At 41.6% G+C, this 22,671-nt stretch overlaps 1 protein-coding gene across 1 annotated transcript in view; it reads left to right on the top strand.

Annotated features, from left to right (window-relative positions):
• LOC129783181 (uncharacterized) overlaps positions 1–22,671 on the top strand; it is a 36,799-nt gene that overhangs the window by 5,968 nt on the left and 8,160 nt on the right. The window lies entirely within an intron of this gene.

The raw sequence follows: 22,671 nt of genomic DNA, 5'->3' as shown, positions 1-22,671 counted from the left end.
TTTATAAAATCATTTTATAGAATAGAAATATAGAAGGATAAGAAATATATTTTAATGAAGCTTATAGTTATATAGTAAAAGCTGCTATGAGATCCTCTGTATAGTCCCGTACCAAGGCCAGAAGAATGGGCTAGAATCATTGTTAAAACTTAGGCAATAAATTTAGGGTTTGAAAGGTTTCTTTGTAGTTAACTAGTCTTCCATATGTAGAAACTGCATTGAAATGTCAGAATATAGGATTAATGGGAACTGGGGAGAGTCAACTGGAACAGCTTGTAGTTACCTGCCAAGAAACTGTGAACTTTAGTAAAAGGTAATTCCGGCAGGGGGAGATCGCGACCACCGACTCATATACCACCTACCCAAATCGTACCCCAGACCCATTTCTGGACCTTTCTAAGCTCTACTGCGCAGAATCAGATATGGGAGGAGAATATGTTAATGATTTATGGGAAATATTATGATTATGCATGAATATTTAATGAATATGTATGAATAAGTTCTATATATGGTGTCTGATTTTGAGACTTGGTGTGTGTTGATCATGAGAGGACTCACTCACGCACCCGGCCGTCAATAAAGAAGTGTCTGCTTATCTACATCACATTGGTGTTGATAAGTTCTTCATTCCGAGATTTTGGTAACAAAACGTATAGCTATAAGTATTGGTTTATGTTTTGGTTTTTGTAGGTTATTAATATAATTATTACCCAACCCTTTTGATTTATTTTGAAAACCGTGTGTTGGACACAAAGTAAATTCAAGGAATCATTTGACAACCAGTAAACAACAAATAACAATTTAATAACAAACATGAACTAGAAGTTGAATAACAGAATAACAGTCCAGAAAAGTCTCATGTGACGTGGAAAACAGGCTTCTTCACTCGTGAGTCCAGCACAGTCCTGAATAACGTTGGGGTGGTAACTCCATCTGTTCCCTCCATGATAGTCCATGCCTGGTCCTTGGTATTTTTCTTCACGAGGTAACGAAGATGAACAGAAACGAACAACAAGTCACATGGTAACTTTGCTGGAGATCAACAGTTTTTGTTTGTATATATAACAGTCTCACGCACTCTGCTTTGGTATCCCATTGGTTCCACTACTCCAGGCAGATTGCGAGGAAGAGATCGCACTCTTCTGTACCGGCGTGACCAAAAACACTCGCAAAAGCACATTCTGATGGTTACTGTAGTCACGATGAGACAAAGGCTGAACAGCAAAACCGTACAAAGTGTGTTGTCTCCTGCTCCCATCTTTTCCAAAATGATAAGGATTGTTTGTGGCGAGACAAACAAATTGGTCCGTGACCCTCCTGATCGAGATTCAGGCTAACGCCCTGACCAAAACTGCACAATGAAAACGCATGCACAGCCTAAACTTAAAGGGGCATGAAAATTTACCCTTTTAAATGCCCACCTCTTGCCTCTTGATTCTTAACCCCCACAAACAAACCTTATATATGCTAAGAAATGTTTTATTTTGTTTTGTTATGTAATCTTGTTATGATAATGTTTTGAAATTAGCTTATGACATGTTTGAGTTTTGAATTGTTAGCTAACGTTTGTTAGAGATTTATAGTTATTGTTAGTCATTTTTAGTTATTGCCTGTTATTGTTTATTGATAATGGTAAATGGTTTTAATGCTTAAAGATTGTTAACCTTGTTTGTATAGTTGGCAGAATCTTTTCTCTATCTCTATCTATGCCACCCACGGAGCAGCAATGTTGAGCCACGGGGTGGTGTAAAGGACGTTATTGGGACTGTGCTATCTGTCTCAACATTGCTGGCTGACTGCAAAACAACACAGAGATGGAGATACCCGAATCACCCAGAATAGGAGATCTCTGGGGAATACCCTGCTTAAAACACCCTACTTCCGGACATTTATGTTGGGTTGTTTGCCGATGTCTAAATTGTAATAGAGATTGGTCCTGTGTTTCATTTAAGAGACAACCTTACCGTATGAAATGTCACAATGATTTGATATGTACCAGGGGACCAGAGGATCAAGTGGAAATTCGTAAATTATTTTGTGGATGGGAACTGTCAGTACCTGAACTTTGGGAAGTATATGAAACAGACTGGTATAGAGTTTTAAGACAGTGTACTATAAGATTTGCCTGGAAACGGACACAACAAACAAACAGGTGGAACTATATTTAAGAGATAACTAACTCTTTAGACCTTGGAAATTATTGACAGGATAACAGCAAAATTCCCCAGAAGACTACCTGCTGCTGCTGAGAAGATATTGATATCCCGTTGCTCTCTGCAAAAGAGTAGACGAGGAAGGCAGAGAGGTACTGAACAGTGGGGAAATGAAAGCTAGTATCCTATTAATGGTATTGATTACCACGACTTTAAAAAAATGAACATCAGCCCTTCGATTGGACCTTAGGTAGATGAAAAGTGCAACTAATGGTGATGAAGCAATCTGAACTGAAAATGAAAATTATACCAAACAAAAATCCTGAATTAGATGCAGCTTGTGAGGTATTGTCTAGGTTTGATCAGTAAATCACTTATAAATAAAAGAAGGGGGGAATTGTAATAAGTAACTAAGGGTAATTTGCTGATCAAACAAGTTAAGCAAGAGGAATGAACCCATTGTGGTGGTCTTGAGAACTTCCTGTTTAACAAAAAGAGACATGTCCACAATGTTATCTTGCTACACCAAACATGGGAACATCCTGTTTGACAAGAAACCACGATAACAGAAGAAGCAGAGTGGCATACCAAAGATGTCAGAAGCTACCTCAGTGAAGATAAAAAGAGCTGCTCAGCTTGCTTGAATTTGCGAGCCCTTGGTGGAGCTGCGACTCCCTGGCTGCCCAGCGCTGCTTTTGCTTTCCTACCTTAATAAATATTTAGTGAATCCTTTTCAGACCTGATTTGTTTAAATTCAACTATAACAGGGCATAGGCCGGGTAGTTTCTCCTTTCTGAGGCACTCGATCCCTAGTGTGCATGTGTGATAACAATGCCTTACTCACACCCTCCATCTCAAGGGGAATAAAGCCCAAAGATAAAAACTATCTATTGGATAAGGGGGAGCACACATCCAGTGTTGTAACACCTCCATGTTCTGTCTAAACTGATAAAAAAGGCTTGCCTATCAAAGTTATTCATACAAAAAGCCTACAAGACTGTAAGGGTATAAAATCTCAGATCATAAAGTGCTCTATGGAACTCCCTCTCAGCTGGCCTGAGATCCCTTCTCACCCCCACGTAGCACTTCTCCTCTGAGCAGGTCATATGCCTATTTACTTTGTCCACCTGTAGCTTACTATAATGTGTTGATCAACTTTGTAGTCTATTTCTTTACCTTTCTGTGTATTGTTTATTATAATGCTGTCAAGGGTGATCAACATATGATCACTACCTCCATGATATCAACAAGCATAGTGATTTACTTGTGAGTATCGATTTATGGTGTTTTATTAAAGTAATCATATTAATCACACGGTGAGTCCTAGTGTTTGGTTGCACTGCCCGGGTCTATAACCAGTAAAGCGGATTCCCCACTCTGGGTAGCAGGTGGGAAGTCTTCCAGGTCATGACAACATGCCGCGTGGTACACTGTGGTTCTTCCTGCGTGGCCAAAGGGAGGACATGAGGAAGTGGGTTGGTGAACCCACATTTAAGCTGGAAACCCATGTACGTGAACTGAGAGGGGAAGACAGTTGTTAAGAAGGGGCCACCCAAGAAGGCTGTCAGCTTAGCTGCTGGCATGCAGGAGCTCCCAGGAACTCCTGGACAAACTCAAACACAAAAAGGAAGCCTACAAGGGGTGGAAGCTGAGGGAAGGGGTTAAAGAAATTGTAGTAGATCTAATTGCTTAACGATTACCTAGATTGTTGTTGATAAATAATGCTTTGTTTTACTAACTATTGTGTAAATTAATTGAAGCAAGGAGTCTACAGTTCCTCCTGAAGGACAGTTCGTGATGAGAACTAGCTAAAACCAACTCTATAGTTTGGACAAAGACCAAGGAACAACTGAGTCTGCATGAAGAGAGAAGGTAAAAAGTTCAGAGTGAGGGAGACTACCAAGCCTTCATCCCCAGGACCCCCACAACCACCACCAAGAGGCACTATGCAAGCACAGTTGGGAGGGACTTATGGAAATGACTTTTTGGAACTAATTTTAATATGAAGCAGGGCTAGTTTATGAATATGTATAGGCATATTTAGAAATCTTATGTATATGCAACATTTGATAGTATAAATTGAGACAAGTTGTTGCCCCAGGCACGCATGGCTTTGGTGAGACTACCCCCCTCCCGTGCTGCCCAGCGCTGAATAAACATACCTACTTTACAATCTGATAAGATTGTGGAGTCTGATTCCGCAGTCAAAGCAAGGACAGGACAGGTAGCCTGGGAGGAATACAGAGACATTGCCTGAGCAGGCAGGGATCAAGTTAAGAAAGCTGAAGCCCTGATGGAATTAAATCTGGCCAGGGACATCAAAGGCAACAAGAAAAACTTCTATAGGTACGTCAGTGATATAAAGGAAGACTGGAGAAATTTTGGGCCCTCTCCGGAAGGAAACGGGAGACCTGGTTACCCAGGACATGGAGAAGGCTGAGGTACACAATGACTTTTTTGCCTCAGTCTTCACTGGCAAGTGCTCCAGCCACACCATCCCAGTCACAGAAGGCAAAGGGAGTGACTGGGAGAATGAAGAACTGCCCACCATAAGAGAAGATCAGGTTTGAGACCACCTAAGGAACCTGAAGGTGCACAAGTCCATGGGACCTGATGAGATGCATCCACAAGTCCTGAGGGAACTAGAGGAGGAAGCAGCTACGCCACTATCCATCATATTTGAGAAGTGGTTGCAGTCTGGTGAAGTTCTCATGGACTGGAAGAGGGGAAACATAACCCCCATTTTTAAAAAGGGAAATAAGGAAGGCCTGGGGAACTACAGGACAGTCAGTCTCACCTTTGTGCCCGACAAGCTCATGGAGCAGATCCTCCTGGAAACTATGCTAAGGCACATAGAAAATGAGGTGATTGATGACAGCCAACTTCACTAAGGGCAAATTGTGCCTGACAAATTTGGTTTTATTAAAGTAATCATATTAATCACACGGTGAGTCCTAGTGTTTGCACTGCCTGGGTCTAGAACCGGTGAAGCAGATTCCCCACTCTGGGTAGCAGGTAGGAAGTCTTTTGAGTCACAACATCTGTGAACTTTGAAACTTCTTTAAACGTTATCAGAAGCATTTAACTCATGTACTTGCCCTGATTCTTTTGCTCCCTTCTGAAACCAGGAGGTGTTCAAACTGTCTTGCTTATCAAAGGATAGTTGTTATTCTTGCCACATACGATTAGAAAACCTTCATGTGCTTGTGTTAAGATATCCTTTAACTTAAACCTGTCCTTTTTGTCTCACCACTGTGTTCCTCTACTACTTCAATGCTTGTACTTAAGTAGCATCAGTTCTTCTTTCCATCCTTTGACCCTCACAGTATCAATAGCGATTAAGCCTTATATGCATGACATCCATCAGCCAGTGATTAATGGCAAGACTGTATTTTAAAGGATTCATTAAAAATATCCAGTCTATGTAAGGCTAGCTGGCAGCCCTCACCATTACTTTAAACATCTTATTTTCTTGCCACTGTGCATCAGGAGGGGCCAGAGAAACAGTGGCATAGTTACACGTATCTCTGACTTCTGCTGTGTAGCCGGCTTAGCTTTTAGCAAAATGATAAGTGTATGTCAAAATACATGACTGAAATTAACATGCAAATTGAAGTGGTTTATTGTTCATTGTATCACTGATTTTATAACATCTAGAATTTGATGCTTTTAATTAGCTTAGCTTAAATGCCATAATGGTACCACCCAGGGCAAGCAGATCACCAATGTAAACAGTTTATATGTATGATTACAGAAATTACAAACACCTTCTGGCTGCCAGGTGCCCACCAAGCTGCTCTATCACTCCCCCTCCTCAGCAAGACAGGGAGGGAAAACAAGATGAAAAAGCTCACGGGTTGAGATAAGGACAGGGAGATCACTCACCAATTGCTGTCATGGGCAAAACAGACTCGACTTGGGGAAGATTAATTTATTGCTAGTTAATAACAGAGTAGGATAGTGAGAAATAAAAACAAAACTAAAGTCACCTTTCCCCCACTCCTCCCTTCTTCACAGGCTCAACTTCAGGCCCAACTCTTCTACTTCCCCCCAAGGAGCACAGGGGGATGGGGAATGGGGGTTGTGGTCAGTTTGTAACATCTCTGCCCTTTCTTCCTCCTCACGCTTTTCCCCTGCTCCAGTGTGGAGTCCCTGCCACAGGATATAGTCTTTCATGAACTGCCATGGGATATCAGTCCTTCACAAACTTCTCCAACGTGGATCCTTCCCATGGGCTGCAGTTCTTCAAGAACTGTTCCAGCGTGGGTCCTTTCCATGGGGTACAGTCCTTCAGGATCAGACTACTCCAGCATGGGTCCCCTGAGGGCCACAGGTCCTGCCAGGATACCTGCTCCTGTGTGGGCTCCTCTCCATGGGCTGCAGCTTTCTTCAGGGCATATCCACCTGCGCCATGGGCTGCACTGTGGATTTCTGTTCTGAACTGTGTCACCATGGTCTTCACTATGGGCTGCAGGGGATTTTCTGCTCTGGCACCTGGAGCACCTCCTCCCCCTCCTTCTTCACTGACCTTGGTGTCTGCAGTGTTGTTGCTCTCACATATTCTCACTCCTCTCTCCGCTGCTGTTGCACAGTATTTTTACCCTTTCTTGAATATGTTATCAGAGGCGCCACCAACGTCATTGATTGGCTCAGCTTTGGCCAGTGGCAGGTCTGTCTTGGAGCCGGCTGGAACTAGCTGTCTGATATGGGGGCAGCTTCTGGTGTCTTCCCACTGAGGTCACCCCTGCAGCTCCCCTGATACCAAAACCTTGCTACATAAACCCAATACAACCACCTACACATTTTCTTTTTATTCTAGATTTCTTTATGACTGTTTCATTGTTCTTGCAGCAGCACTGCACATCTCAGCTTTGATGTTTTATATGAAACACTTATCCACTAATTAACTTCTTTAATTTTGTGGTTACTGAAGTTAATTTGTGGATTAAAATACTATATAGAACTTCAAAGTTTGCATTTTAACCACAGTTCGTATTAAAAATAATTATCACACCCTTGACTACTAAACTCAATCCAATTAGCTCAGACAGGGTCGTGTGATATTAAAAATAGCTTTCTTGTATATCTTTTCTAGCTCATTAGTAGCATTTTCACCAACAATTACTGACACTTTGGTATATGAAAATGCAGCTACAGGGAAAAGGCAATGAATGGGATGCCAGTCATCAATGCCCCATCATTGGATGTGGTCAAGGTCAGGTTGGATGGGGCTTTGAGCAACCTAATCTAGTGAAAGATGTCCCTGCCCATCTTTAAATGTCCCTTGCAACCCAAACAGTTCTATGATTCTATGAGACAAAAAATAATCTGATTTTGGCACCGCTGAGTGGGAGTTGGCTTTCTGGGCAAATTGAGAAACAAGCAGGAAATGAGACATGAAAATATTTAATAAGTTGACTGAGACTGCTCATATATGTGAGAACAATACCTGGCTACTGGCCTCCCCTCATTTTGTGAGCCATTTCTGAAGAGAGACACTCCAGGCTGTACTATCTGACTGTATCAGCCTGATAGTGTCCTCTTGTATATATCTAAAAGGAAATCCAGTTGTGCTAATAAGGAGAGCAAAGGGAAGATCTTGGTAAATCAAAGTAAATGTCACAAAATCATTGAGACCATATATAAGGAAGAAATTCTTTACTATGAGGATGGTGTGTGCCCTGGTTTCAGCTGGGATAGAGTTAATTTTCTTCTTAGTAGCTGGTGCAGTTCTGTGTTTTGGATTTGGTGTGAGAATGTTGATAACACACCAATGGTTTTGGTTGTTGCTAAGTAATGTTTATGCTAAGCCAAGGACTTTCCAGTTTCTCAGGCCTTGCCAGCGAGAGGGCTGGAGGTGTCACTGAAATCAGGAATAAGAAAACTCCTTAACCCCAATGTAGCATTAAGAAGCAGGCATTCCTTTATTGCAGAGCTGGATGCATGGGGGATCGCTCCACCTAACGTGCATGCCATATGTTTCATTCAAGCAAGATTATGTAGTCCACACATATGTTTATACATTACATTTCTCCGGAAAAATCATACATATTCATTCAGTAGGTGGTTTTATGTTAATTAAGCATCGCACATGCTCCTGACAGGTGTCTTAGAGTCTTCTAAGGGGTCTCAAACAATAGTCGACCCTATAGTTACAGCTGACCAAACACTGAACCTCAATTTGCTTCCCTTATATGGACTGTTCATGTTTTTTTCATTAGTTTCCTATACAACGGTCTCAGTTGCCATACAGTCTCCACAGCGACCATAAGTTTTAGATGACTCTTTTCCTTTTGGCATGAAATTAAACAACTAAGGTTGGTTAGAAATCTCTCCACAGTGATTATACTGAAACAAACAATAATACATGGTAACAATATAGTTGTAAAGCTGAAACAAACAATACATGGTAACAGAGGAGCACAAGAAATTGGAAGGGGACACTTCCAGGATAGATGACCCAAACCTGTCAAAGAGATATTCCATGCCATAGAATGTCATGCTGAGTATATAAAGCTGGGGAAAGGAGGAAAAGGACAACCTTCGGAGTGATGGTGTTTGTCTTCCCAGGTAACCATTATGCATGATGGAGCCCTGCTTTCCTGGAGATTGTTGAACATCTGCCTGCCAATGGGAAGTGGTGAATGAATTCCTTGTTTTGATTTGCTTGAGCGTGCAGCTTTTGCTTTACCTATTAAACAGCCTATCTCAACTCACAAGTTTTCTCACTTTTACCCTCCTTTGGGGCAAGGGTGGAGGGGAGTGAGTGAGCAAATGCATGGGGCTTAGTTGCCTGCTGGGGTTAAACCATGACAGTGAGGCACTGGAACAGGATGCCCAGAGAAATTATGGATGCCCCATCCCTGGAATTGTTCAAGGCCATGTTGGATGGGGCTTTGAGTAACCTGGTCTAGTGAAAGGTGTCCCTGCTCATGGCAGGGGGGTTGAAACTAGATGATCTTTAAGGTCCCTTCCAACCCAAACCATCCTATGATTCTATGCTTCTCTCTTGAATCAAACAGCAGGCAATCATAAAAAGCCTCTCAACCAGGAGCCACTTAGGGGAAGACAGATCAATAAAATAAGTGATTAACTGCAACTCTGGGAAACACTGAAAACATTTAAGCAAATTAGCAAGCTTTATCACCTTGCAAAGTTGGCAGCGAGCCCCTTATGCTGTCACACAAGCCAACTCACCACTTTAACACCATACAAGGCAAACCTCTATTTACAGTTATAATTTCAAAATTATCCCCTGTAATATCTATGCCAGCATAAATACTTCAACATCCCAAAGTCATAGAAACAGCAATAATATTTTGTTTAAAAGCAGTGATTAGTATACCCTATATATTAGCAATTCCCTTCATTCACTTTGAGTGAAATGTTTGTGGTTCCAGCTACACAGGTACGTAAAATGTTGTGGTTTAACGCCGGCCGGCAACCAAGCACCACGCAACTGCTTGCTCACTCCCCCCCTCACCCAGAGGGATGGGGAGGAGAATCAGAAACGAATGTAAAACTCAAGGGTTGAGATAAGAACAATTTAATAGCTAAAGCAAAAGCCACACACACAAGCAAAGCAAAACAATGAATTAATCCACCACTTCCCATCGGCAGGCAGGTGTTCGGCCATCCTCAGGAAAGCAGGGCTCCATCACGTGTAATGGTTACTTGGGAAGACAGACGCCATAATGCCAAATGTCCCACCCTTCCTTCTTCTTTCCCAAGTTTATATACATAGCATGACATCATGGGGCTTACTTGCCTGGGTTTCAGATGGGATAGAAATAATTTTCTAATTAGTAGCTAGTAAAGTGCTGTGTTTTGGCTATGATGTAGCGGAACATTGCAACCTCTGACGCAAATAGCCCCCCCGAAAAAAGGTAAAACCCCACCAGGAGAGCATGTGTAGTTAGTAAAGAATGTCAGTAGGGCTATCTGAGGATATGTACCAATTTACATTGGAAACGAGAAAATTATAGCCAATCCCGTGTATGATAATGAATATGCAATTTACTGTTGTCCTGGTTTCAGCTGGGATGTAGTTAATTTTCTTCTTAGCAGTTAGTACAGTGCTGTGTTTTGGCTATGATGTGAGAACAGTGTTGATAGGACACTGATGGTTTTAGTTGTTGCTGGGTAATGTTTATACTAAATCAAGGACTTTTCAGTTTCTTGGGTGGGCCCTACCAGCCAGAGGGCTGGAGGGGCACAGGGAATTGGGAGGGGACACAGCCAGGTCGGCTGACCCAAACTTGCCAAAGGGATATTCCATACCATATGATATCATGCTGAATATATAAGCTGGGGGAAAATGAAGGAAGGGGGGGACATCTGGCATTATGGCATTTGTCTTCCCAAGTAACCGTTACGTGTGATGAAGCCCTGCTTTCCTGGGGATGGCTGAACACCTGCCTGCCCATGGGAAGTGGTGAATGAATTCCTTGCTTTGTTTGCTTGCGTGCCTGGCTTCTGCTTTACCTATTAAATTGTTCTTACCTTAAACCTTGAGTTTTACATTTCTTTCTGATTCTCCTCCCCATCCCTCTGGGTGAGGGGAAGTGAGCCACTGGCTGCATGGTGATCGGTTGCCAGCTGGGGTTAAACCACGACAGTTCTCTTTGGTGCCCAACGTGGGGCTCAAAAGGTTCGAGAAAACAACAGATTTGATTGGAATGTGCTAGATCAAATTCATAGCTGTTATTGCTGTTTAGCTATTAAGGGACAGGTTTCCTTGCTTGCCTTACTGAATATTAGTCTCTAGTGCTCGTTAGTGGCTGCTTCTTGCTTCTGCTGCTTGCCGTACTGCTTAGCATCTTACTGTGCTGTGCCCAGGAACATTCTGATAACAGCAATGTTGATGCGCCTGGGCTGGCAGATGGCCAGGGTATGGCTGCTGTTTCTGTGCTCCTGTACTGGACAGGCTGGGACTCCGGTTTGAACTTGAGTCAAAGGGACTGTGACCTGTGGATGAGTCCACATGGGAGCAGGACACTCCAAAGCCCCTGTGGCCGTGAATAAGCCCATGCCTGAGCAGGTATATCTCAGAGTGTCTGTGGCCATGCTTATGTCTGTGCTGCAGCAGGTATGCCTCTGAAGGAATTGTGGCCCAAGGACAAGTCCATGCTGGAGAAGGTACACCTCGAAGCATCTGGGGCTGTGGATTAGTCCATGCTTCAGTAGGTACACCTTGAAGCATCAGTGGCTGTGCATGAGTCCATGCTGGAGCACCTCAAAGATGTGGCCATGGATAAGCCCACGACAGAGCAGGTACAGCCCTGAAGGGACAGTGGCCAGGGATAAGGCCATGCTGGACCTGATTTACTTCTGAAAGGACTGTGGCTGTGGGTAAGGCCACGCTGGAGCAGGTCTATGGTCATGGCCCCTGGAGAGATTGTGGCTTGTAGCTGAGGCTCCACTTGGAGCAGGTACAACCCTAAGGGACTGCAGTCTGTGGATAAGTCCAAGCCGGAGCAGGGGCAAGGGGAGTAACTTTTGTTTAAGTAAAAAGAAAGAAAAGGAAAAAAATTGTGGTGAATATTTATATTTCCTGGCCACCAGACAGAAAAACACTGCAATGTTAAACCCTATGGGCTGGTCCGAAGGGACCAGGTTTGGAGATTGTAATGGATATACCTTTACATTGTTGTAACCCATTATTTGAGTTTCATGTTATAGGAAAGACTATAGCAGCAACCACCTGAACCATTGGAGGACAAGCCTTACAAGAAGCAGTGCAAGTGCAGCAGTGACCCAACCTGAGCTGGTTTTGATGCCCGATAACCCCATACAACACACAACCTCTCTTCTCCTGAGTGACCACCATAAGAGATCGTGTTCATGGACTAAATGAATTCTATGGACATTTTGTGGACATTTTATAGACATTTTTACAGGGGTGGTGCATAGACTAGGGGAAAGATATCTGCACAATATATCAAAGGATGGGAAGGGTGATGGTGGTTAATGAGGTGGTATTGGGAAGTGTGGCATGACATAAATGGTATGGAATAAGGGGTGGATACTGTCCTGGTTTCATCTGGAATAGAGTTAGTTTTCTTCTTAGTAGCTAGTATGGTGCTGTGGTTTGTATTTAGTATGAGAATAAAGTTGACATCACACTGATATTGTTAGTTGTTGCTGTGTAATGTCTATACTAAGTCAGGGACTTTTCAGTTTCTTGGGCCCTGCCAGCCAGAGGACTGGAGGAGCACAAGAAATTTGGTGGGGACACAGCCAGGACAGCTGACCTGAACTAGCCAAGTGGATATTCCATACTATGTGACGTCATGCTGAGTATATAAACTGGGGGAAGATGAAGGACGTGGAGGATGTTTGGAGTTAATTCCTTGTTTTGCTTTACTTTCAGGTGCAGCTTTTGCTTTACCTATTAAACTTCCTTTATGTCAACCCATGAGTTTTCTCACTTTAACTCTTCCGGTTCTCTTCCACATCTCGATGTGGGGGGAGTTATCAGCCATCTGTGTGGGGCTTAGTTGCCAGCTGCAGTTCAACCATGACAGAAAAATAAAACTCAAGGAAAAAAAATTAAATTCATGCATAATACAGTTGCTCACTACCCAGTGACTGATGCCCAGCCAGTCCCCAAGAATCGATCCTGCCCCTCCGGCTTACTCCTCCCAGTTTATATACCGAGCATGACGTCATATGGTATGGAATATTCCTTTGGCTAGTTTGGGTCAACTGTCTCGGCTGTGTCCCTATAAATCTTCAGGACTTCCATACTGAGCTAATACTACTTGTAGTAAAGCTTTTACAAGAGGGCTCCACACACCCTTATTTTTAGATAACTGGGAGCAGGATACTTATGACTGCACTGCTGAAGGTTTAATTTTGCTTTAAAAAAGAAAAAGGCAAATATTTAATTTTTTTAAGTAAAAAGAAAGAAGTAAAAAAGTGTGGAGAATATTCATATTTCCTGGCCACCAGACAGAAAAAATACATGGGCAGCAGTGAGAGAAACACCCCTCATTAAAGCACAGTGTCATTTGAAGGCTCTCTCTTTAAAATGACTGCAGAAGTAGACTGGCATGCAGTATGCAAAGGAAGCAATGTTACGTAAAAAGCACAACAAAAAACAGGTATCCACTCAGCTTAGGGGAATGGATACAACATAGACATTCCTCTGTTAGTCTTCTTGGCAGAGTGCAAGCGTTTTCAGGTAGTAACCAGATTTTATGAAGATTAAGCTACTGAACTTCACCACTGCCCACAACTTTTGTCCACTCAATGTAAACAAGATCATAGAAAAAAGAAAAAGAAAGCTAATTACAAACACTATTTTGAGTTAAAATGGAAAGACCGCATACCCCAATGATTGCATTCAGTTCTGCCATGGTCACTTGCTTGCCATGTTCCACAGCCTGCATTGCTTGTTGCTGATACTATAAATGAAAAACAGAAACAGAATAAAATGATATTTTTTTCTAAATTATTATGTGCTTTTTTTCCTTTTCAGTCACACGGGGCTTAAAATAGCTGTTCTCTAACAGACAGTCAAATTCTATGTTGATGTGCAAGAGTAACAGATGAGGGGAAGATTTCATTTATGACATTACTTGCCAGGAAATATATCCTTGCTCCCCAAAAGAACTATTTTACAACCTGGCTATATGGAAGAACTGTCTTCATTTGTTCACCAGCACAATGTGCTCTTGAATTTATATGTCACCTTAAAATGCAAGTGTCTTTCCTAACAGACACAGAAACTTTTTGGTTATAAAAAGCATAATGAAGAAGAAAGGTATGAATTTTCAACAGTCACATGGCACCCACGTTATTGAAGGATATGTAAATTCTCCTTGATACATTTCAAAGCAGCTTAACCACAAGAAGGAAATTTAAAATTATATTCACAATTGTTACACGTTACTAATTATTTCAACCCTCAATATGTAATTTTTAATAGCTTAGAAAAGTCCATCAAAAACACATGGTTTAATAAACAACAGTTTACAAACTTCATTGGTTATATTATCTCAGTTTAAGTAATACAGTATATTTCTGCATTAAATTCAAAATTTCTGTATGCTTAAACCTGGTAGTTATTTGAAAACATCAACTACAAATAAAATAAGGTCCTAGTCTTTCAAACAGATCTGTGCTTGAGGATATGTGCCTGTTTGGAGTTCCAGCGGCAAATTAACCTGTACAGGTAGCCTTGCAACATCAGGATTACAAATGACAAATTGGTGCAAGGGAGGGGCCAGGGAAAACTGCAAGTAGATCATATGACCTGCATCGGGATCAAGTCATCTTGGATCTATAGCCATAGATTGAACAAAGTAAAGTATGAGATTTTGCCTATGTCAAGAGGTACTGAAACTATAAAGGTGCCTTCATGCTACAGTAGAAAGGGAAATACTGAAATATCAACTCTGCATTTCATTTGGAAGCTAAGGTCTAGATTTTCCTGGTGTAGAGTTTAAGGAAAGAGCTGACAGGGTCTTATTAAAATCTCCTAAATGTTAGGCCAAATTTGTATCCCATGTCTGCGTACATGGGCAGAGGAGAGCCAGTGTACAGTGCATGCAGCTATTCTTTACATGTGTCCTTATAATGGGGAAGAAAGCCCCACCATCCCTGATGGCAATTCACAGCTCTTCAGTGCCAGGCAGCTGCATGTAGAGGCAGGAACACACAGTCTCTCTCTGCTACTCTCCACACCACAATTTGAATTACTAACATTTAAACAACCAACAAAAAGAAAATTTCCATTTTCTCCCAGTCACAATCATCTGATGACCAAATCTCGATCAGCTCATATTTTCATACAATAGCTAAGGGTATGTTAACAGTGCAGCTGAAAGTGTTTTGCCCATATATGTTGATTATGATTGTTGTTTATTATTTTTTGTAACCTTCACATGGAATTTGGAGGAAGGAGAAATATTTGATTTGCTGTGAGAGAAGTCAGTAGGGCTCTGTTATAGGAATCTGTGGACAGAACATGCTACAGTCAGGGGAACTGCATAAAATAACAATGGAACCCAAATCCTCAAGACTTCCTCTGACATGAATACGTAAAGAGCAGCAGAAATGCTTTCAGAGCAGCACTCTGAGATAAGCTAGAAGAGGAGGGTTATAAGGGCAGGCTATGATAGCTCTGGGGTTTGGAATTCTCAGATTTACCAGTTCTCAGTGCTTTCCCCTGCTCTATTACTAAAAGGGCCCAGAATCTGCAACTTATATACAAAAATGATATTTTCACATATAAATTCTCTCCCATAAAAGCTCTCAGGGTAAGACAAAATGAACCTAAAAATCCATCTGTAACTAAAAAAAATGCTGACCTCAACTACAAAAAAAAAAGGATAAACCATAAAAAATAATTTTCAGGTTTGTTTGGTTTTAATCAAAGAAAAAATAAATTAAGGAAATACCAGAAGAATAAACCTGCTGTTGCAAACAGAATCACAGCAGTCCCATTTACTGTTTTCTAAAGCAAAAGTGCCAACATAAACCAAATCTGTCACTTACAAGCAGCCAATGAACATAAAGCAGGCCAAATATGAGGAAATGGGTTCTTGGCATTTGAGAAAAAATGCAGTGGTGCATGACCACCATGGACAACCAGTAAAAAAAATTAAAATATGCAAGACTCAAGTTTCTGATCACACATTATAATCTCCAGGTCATCCACATGATGAGGACAGGTATGGCTTACATCAATTATGTAGCTGAAAGCCCTGTGTCACACCACTTTATATGACATAGTACTGGTTATGGCTGGGATAGAGTTAATTTTCTTCATAGTAGTTGGTATGGGACTATATTTTGGATTTGTGCTGAAAACACTGTTGATAATACAGGGATGTTTTTGTTATTGCTGAGCAGTGCTTACACAGTCAAGGCCTTTTCTGCTTCTCATACCAACCCACCAGCCAGTAGGCTGGGAGTGCACAAGAAGTTGGGAGGGGACACAGCCAGGACAGCTGACCTCAACTGACCAAAGGGATATTCCATACCATATGATGTCATGCTCAACATATAAAGGTGGGGGAAGATGAAGGAAGGGGGGGACATCTGGCATTATGGCGTTTGTCTTCCCAAGTAACCATTATGTGTGATGGAGCCCTGCTTTCCTGGGGATGGCTGAACACCTGCCTGCCCATGCGAAGTGGTGAATGAATTCCTTGTTTTGCTTTGCTTGCATGCACAGCTTTTGCTTTACCTGTTAAACTGTCTTTATCTCAACCTACAACTTTTCTCACTTTTACTCTTCCAATTCTCTCCCCCATTCTGATGGGGGGGGGGGGGGGGGGGGAGTGAGCGAATGGGTGTGTGGTGCTTAGTTGATGGCTGGGGTTAAACCATGACAGTTGCCTTACATGGTAGAAGGATTAGAAATATCTGACAGCTATCCTGTATTCGCTGTTTCAGCTCTAGTCTTGGGAAAGTCTACAATGGAGGAAAAGAATATTTTTTTGGATTTTTAGCCTTTTACATCTCAGACAAATAATTATTTCCTTTTTGAACAATATGGAAGCACTCATGCTCTGCTCCTATATAATGGATGTCATACTCTTCATCTAAATTTACTGAACTTTACAAGCACCTCTAGGGAATGTACATACAGAGAAAAGGAAGCACATGGTTTGTACCCATCTTGCAAAAGGAAAACCATCCACTAATATTAAAGTGTTTGACAGGAAAAGTCTGCATATGGTAACACATGCATCATTTCTTTTGTGTGTATACACACAAAAGTGTTAGACATTTTATTGTACTTCTAAGTATAAGTAATATATAAGTATATTCTTTTGCATGAAGGTCTGAAGATCCCTATTAAAAGGCAAACTTTCTAGCTTGTTTTTAGCTAGTTCACTGGCAAATGGAGGGGAAGGTGCATCTTCAGAAAAAAATTCTTATAGACTCTGCCAGCCTGCATAATGATAATACAGAATTTGACAGGGTACAATACAACCTCATGAACATTTTCTGGCTTCTCAAACAGCTTTTGCAGGTTGCGCTGAGCTCTGAGTTTCCATAACTATATTGTTAGCTGTAAATCGGCCAGATTTTATGTGTCTCCATGAGTATAAGCACAATCAATTACTTACTCAAAAGAATGTAAATGTGATATATGAGCATCTCAGTTAACACTGAAAAAATACCACTATCCAGCAAACAAGGTCTTTTGGCATTCAAGGCACACTAACAGGGTCAAGCAAAAATAGCTACAGGTTGCACCTACCCATGCATACCATGTTTGTCGGTGCTATTCACTATCTTTATTAATGACATAGACTGTGGGACTGAGTGCACCCTCAAAAAGTTTGCGGATGACAGTTGATTCACTGGAGGGAAGGGATGCCATCCAGAGGGACAGGTTTGAGGAGTGGGCCCTGCAAACCTCATGAAGTTCAACAAGGCCAAGTGCAAGGTCTTGCACCTGGGTCAGGGCAATCCTCAGTATCAATACAGGCTGGAGGGTGAATGGATTGAGAGCAGCCCTGCAGAGGAGGACTTGGTGGTACTGGTGGATGAAAAACTAGATATGAGCTTGCAGTGTGCACTTGCAGCCCAGAAAGCCAACTATATCCCAGGTTGCATCAAAAGAAGTATGGCCAGCAGGTCAAGGGAGGTTGCAGGAGCAAAATAATGGACTCAACGACATATCAATATGATCCTAGTTGAAGACCCTTCAGTTAAGTTTCTGCAAACTTATATACAATTTTCATATCCGTACACGTGTCACGCCTGAATTCTATTGGTTACATACACTGTTCACATACTGTGCATGCGCCATTATACAGATACTAATTGGTTAAAAGCATACAAGCACTCAGTCCCATTTTTAGGATTGTTAACATTCTTGCGGTTATCAGCTCTCAACTTAGCTCCTGTTTTTCTTCTTGCTCGACTACTAAAGATCTTGTTTTCTTTGTTCTCGGTGTCTTTCTCATAACCTTGAGGCCTTGCTGATCAGGCAAAGCCTTTAATCATGTCAAGCTGCTAAAGCAAGAGCAACTTTTGATAGGCCACATGTCCTTTTTCTTCCAAATACATTGCCACAGTTCCCCCTTTTTCTTCTTGGACTATCAAAACATGCTTAATAGCCTTTTGCATTATTCCATAGATACATTTAAAAATACAAGGAATCAAAAGCATCAAAAACAAAATAATCATCAAAATCATTACACCTTGTTTAACCAAATCTAATAACCATCCATTAATTCCCCAACCCTTGAGCCATTGGTCCAGACCTCCATCTGTTATAGTGAGTTTCTTTATGTTCATTCTTAATTGTTCTAATTGTTTATGAATTGAAACTGAGTGATCAGACAGGTTCATACAACACATACCCTCAAAATCTTCACATCCGTGCCCATGTGCTAACAATAAAAAGTCAATGGCTGCACGGTTTTGTAAGGTAGCATGCCTTACACTATTCAAATCTACCAATAAACTTTTCAAAATATCCAACATCCCAACTTTTGTATATCACCGAGTGCTTTGCCAGCAGCAACCCATGGTGTAAACAGGGAAGAAACCATTCGTAATGGAGTGTTCCAAAGTTGAATTTTATCATTGCAGTTTTCACTTATTTGCCATACTGCTCGTTTTTCCCTGTGCACTGATTTGTTATTATTCCACAGGGTTTAATTTAATACTTGTCTTTGAGTAGGAGCAAACATAGTTAACTTGCCTAAATAACAAGGCCCTCCCAGAGCCTTAGCCGGGATTCCAGGCCATGCTCTATCACCACAGATCAGAAAGAAACCTTTGGACAGTGCTCAGGGTTGTGATGGTGCTGTAAGATTGACCCAGAGCCCTCTATTGCAATATCTCGTGTCATTTGCATACCACTTGTCTGTTGCATTTACCCAGACACTATTGTTAGGATATTTTAGTAGTGAAGGTTTATCGTGTTTATCAGCGAAGCCCACATTATCTTTGTTCCTTTAAATATGACACAACTTTGATTGCATGGCATTGAGCCAAGGATGTCTAATTCTTGAGGTGGTACCATAGAAACATTCAGATGTTGAAAGTGCAGTCTGCATAGCATCATCAAGTCGTGGATATATTCCTTTAAATGTCAACTGCCACTTTTCTAATAGGCCAGGTCAAGTTAGCAAAGGCAATAACTTCAGCTTTGTTTAGAATTTCACTTTTGCTGACCCATCCTTTAAATTGGTTCGGGTCAGAAGTCGGAACCCCTATTAGACAGGTATGAAAGGGATCTGTTGGAGTTGACATAGATAAACAGATAGAGTCTTGACCAGTAGCATTAGCAAGAGTAACCCATACATTTTGCCTATTCTTAAATAGCCTATGCTTTTGTTCTATTACATCTACATACTTAAACAGCAAGCACAGTCCCCATAAAAAAAAACACAATTCTCATTTTAAATCCTTACAAATCTATGCGTCCTGACACAAAAATATAAAAGTATATAAACTGGGAGAAGAAGAAGGAAGGAGAGGACATCCAGCATCATGGCGTTTGTCTTCCTGCATAACTGTTACACATGATGGAGCCGGGCTTTCTTGGAGATGGCCGAACACCTGCCTGCTGATGGGAAGTAGTGAATTAATTTCTTGTTTTGCTTTGCATGCATACGTGGCTTTTGCTTTAGCTATTAAATTGTTCTTATCTCAACCCTTAAGTTTTACATTCCTTTCTGATTCTCCTCTCCATCCCCCTGGGTGAGGAGGAGTGAGTGACATAAGTGAATATGTCCTGACATACAAAAGAAGAGGAGAGACTGTGAATAGCAGATGTTAACTGCAATATGACTTGCTTAGAAGAAGGAAAGCTACCTTTTATCTCAGGGTCAAAAGACCCAACCTAAGCTGGCTCTCACCAGCTGACTAGATACTGAGGATAAAATAATAGGAAATTTGCCTTAAGAAACCAGGCATGTAACCATGGCTAGAACAGTAACCAATCAGAATCCAGGTCCATCTGCACAGGACCGCTTTAGAACCATGAAGATTAGCACAACACTGACCATACATGTACACCATCTGCATGTAGACGAGCGCTTACTAATTATGCAAGCAGTAGTAACTAATAAGCCCACTCCTTAACATGAATAATTTGATTGGTCTACACAACTGTATTGTAATATATATAAACCCTACTTTCTTCTATGATGGGATTCTCCATGAATTAGGCTGGGGTACTGCTATGCTCATAGGTAATATGAGAGAATAAATTCCCTTCATAATTCTATACTAAACATCCTTGTCTCCCTCTTAGGCCAGCAAAAACTGACTTGTACAGGAGCAAATCAGAAGAGCAAAAGAGAAGACTCAAGGACCAAGATAATGATATTTTAATAAGGAAAACAAAATCTGCACACACAAGCAAAGCAAAAAGAATTAATTCACTACTTCCTATAAGCAGGCAGATGTCTAGCCACTTCCTGGAAAGCAGGGCCTAAGCATGCTTGTTGGGAAGACAAACACCATAACCAAAGAAGTCCCCTCTTTCTCTTTCTTTCCTACACCTTTTATTGCTGAGCATATCATATATTACGGAATATCCCTTTGGTCAGTTGGCATCAGCTGTCTCAGCTGCGTCCTCTCCCAACTTCTTGCCTACTTGATGGGAGGTAGAGTGGGAAAAACAGAAAACTTTGATGTGCAAACACTGCTCTGGAACTGCTAAAACACTGGTGTGTTATCAACACTTATTTTGGTCACAAATACAAAACAGCACCCTACAGGCTGCTGTGAAGAAAATTATCTCCATTCCAGCCAGAAACAGTACACTACACAAATCTGAAATTAAGGTCTGTTCATTATATACTTTGATGCAAAATCACTATACATATAGTTCTGGCTTTATATTTGTTGTTCAGGAATAACACAGCATATAAAAATGAGGTATAAAACTGATACATGCTCATGTTAAAATGAACACTAAAATGACATGTTTTTTTAAATAAAAGCAGGTATAGTGTATAGAATCATAGAATGGTTTGGGTTGGAAGGGACCTTTAAAGATCATCTAGTTCCAAGCCCCCTGCTGTAGACAGGAACATCTTCCACTAAATCAAGTTGCTTAAAGTTTCATCCGACCTGGCCTTGAACACTTCCAGGGATGGGGCAACTACAGCTTCTCTGGGCAACCTATTCTACTTTCTCACCACCCCTATAGAAAAATTCTTCCTTCTGTCCAAGCTCAATCTTTCAGTTTAAAACCATGTCTCCTTGTCCATTTGATAGGAAAATTACTTACTTTAAAGAAAACAAGAAAGAATTTGAAAAACAGAGGATGTTAATCTACCCTTACAAATAGTTAACAAGACATGGCCTTGGGAGAAGGAATAGACACCATAAATATGCCAAGCTAAGAAATAACAAAATAAGCTCAAGAAGAAACAAAGGATTAATGAGACCAAACAGAAAATTACTTACATTATGTGTGAACTACCCTAATTAGCATACTAAAAGATCCAGCTTCCAGCAAAGAAAGCCCCCTACTAACAAAGTCCTCTCCCCACACGTGTGAGGTGAAAAGAAAGAATGCTGTACCTGGTTTAATCTGCCAGCAACAAAGCACCACCCAGCCAGTGGCTCACTCCCCCCTCACCCAGAGGGATGGGGAAGAGAATCAGAAAGGAATGTAAAACTCAAGGGCTGAGAGAAGAACAATTTAATATCAAAAGAAAAAGCCACGTATGCAAGCAAAGCAAAACAAGGAATTAATTCACCACTTCCCATGGGCAGGCAGGTGCTCGGCCATCCCCAGGAAAGCAGGGCTCCATCATGTGTAACAGTTATGCAGGAAGACAAATGCCATAATGCCAGATGTCCCCCCTTCCTTCTTCTTCCCCCAGCTTATATACTCGGCATGACATCATATAGTATGGAATATCCCTTTGGCGAGTTTGGGTCAGCTGTCCTGGCTGTGTCCCCTCCCAATTCCCTGTGCCCCTCCAGCCCTCTGGCTGGCAGGGCCCAACAAACTGAAAATACTTAACTTAGTATAAACCAGGGGGCCAGCGCGCAGAGGAAGTGGCAGGCAGTCATCTGCAACTGCTTGATTTCCCCCCAACCCCCGGCAGGTGGGGGGTTGGAGGGGTTCTGTAAATACCGGGTGCAGGAGGGGGCCTGGAAATCGGGACCATAAGTACCAATCAGTCAGCTGAAAGGAACGTGCTCAAGCTCGTAGGCCACAAGCCCTGGGAGGACAAGGAATGTGAATAGATAACAATCAACAGGATGAGTCATGCTGAGAAAAGATAAGGGAATAAGGAACAGATGGTGCCAAGGAGTACAAACGCCTTGCTGTTAATTGATGACTGTAAAAACTTACTTAAAGTGTCCTTTGTTTGTAGTTAACCAATCAGGGATTGCCTAGTATGTAATGCTTAGCTTAAAGAACCAATCTGTTTAAAGCACACAGCTTCTGAAAACATATAAACTCGTGATTGTGTGCAATAAATTGACATCTTGCTTGCATCAAGCTATGTCCCGTCTCTTCATTCGCCACAAATTGGTGACCCCGACATGATCTAGTTAAGGATCTGACGTG

Source organism: Falco peregrinus, chromosome W, assembly GCF_023634155.1.
Source record: "Falco peregrinus isolate bFalPer1 chromosome W, bFalPer1.pri, whole genome shotgun sequence".
Lineage (NCBI taxonomy): Eukaryota > Metazoa > Chordata > Aves > Falconiformes > Falconidae > Falco > Falco peregrinus.
Note: the sequence above shows the minus strand (reverse complement) of the source record. Positions and strands in the feature narration are given on the sequence as shown.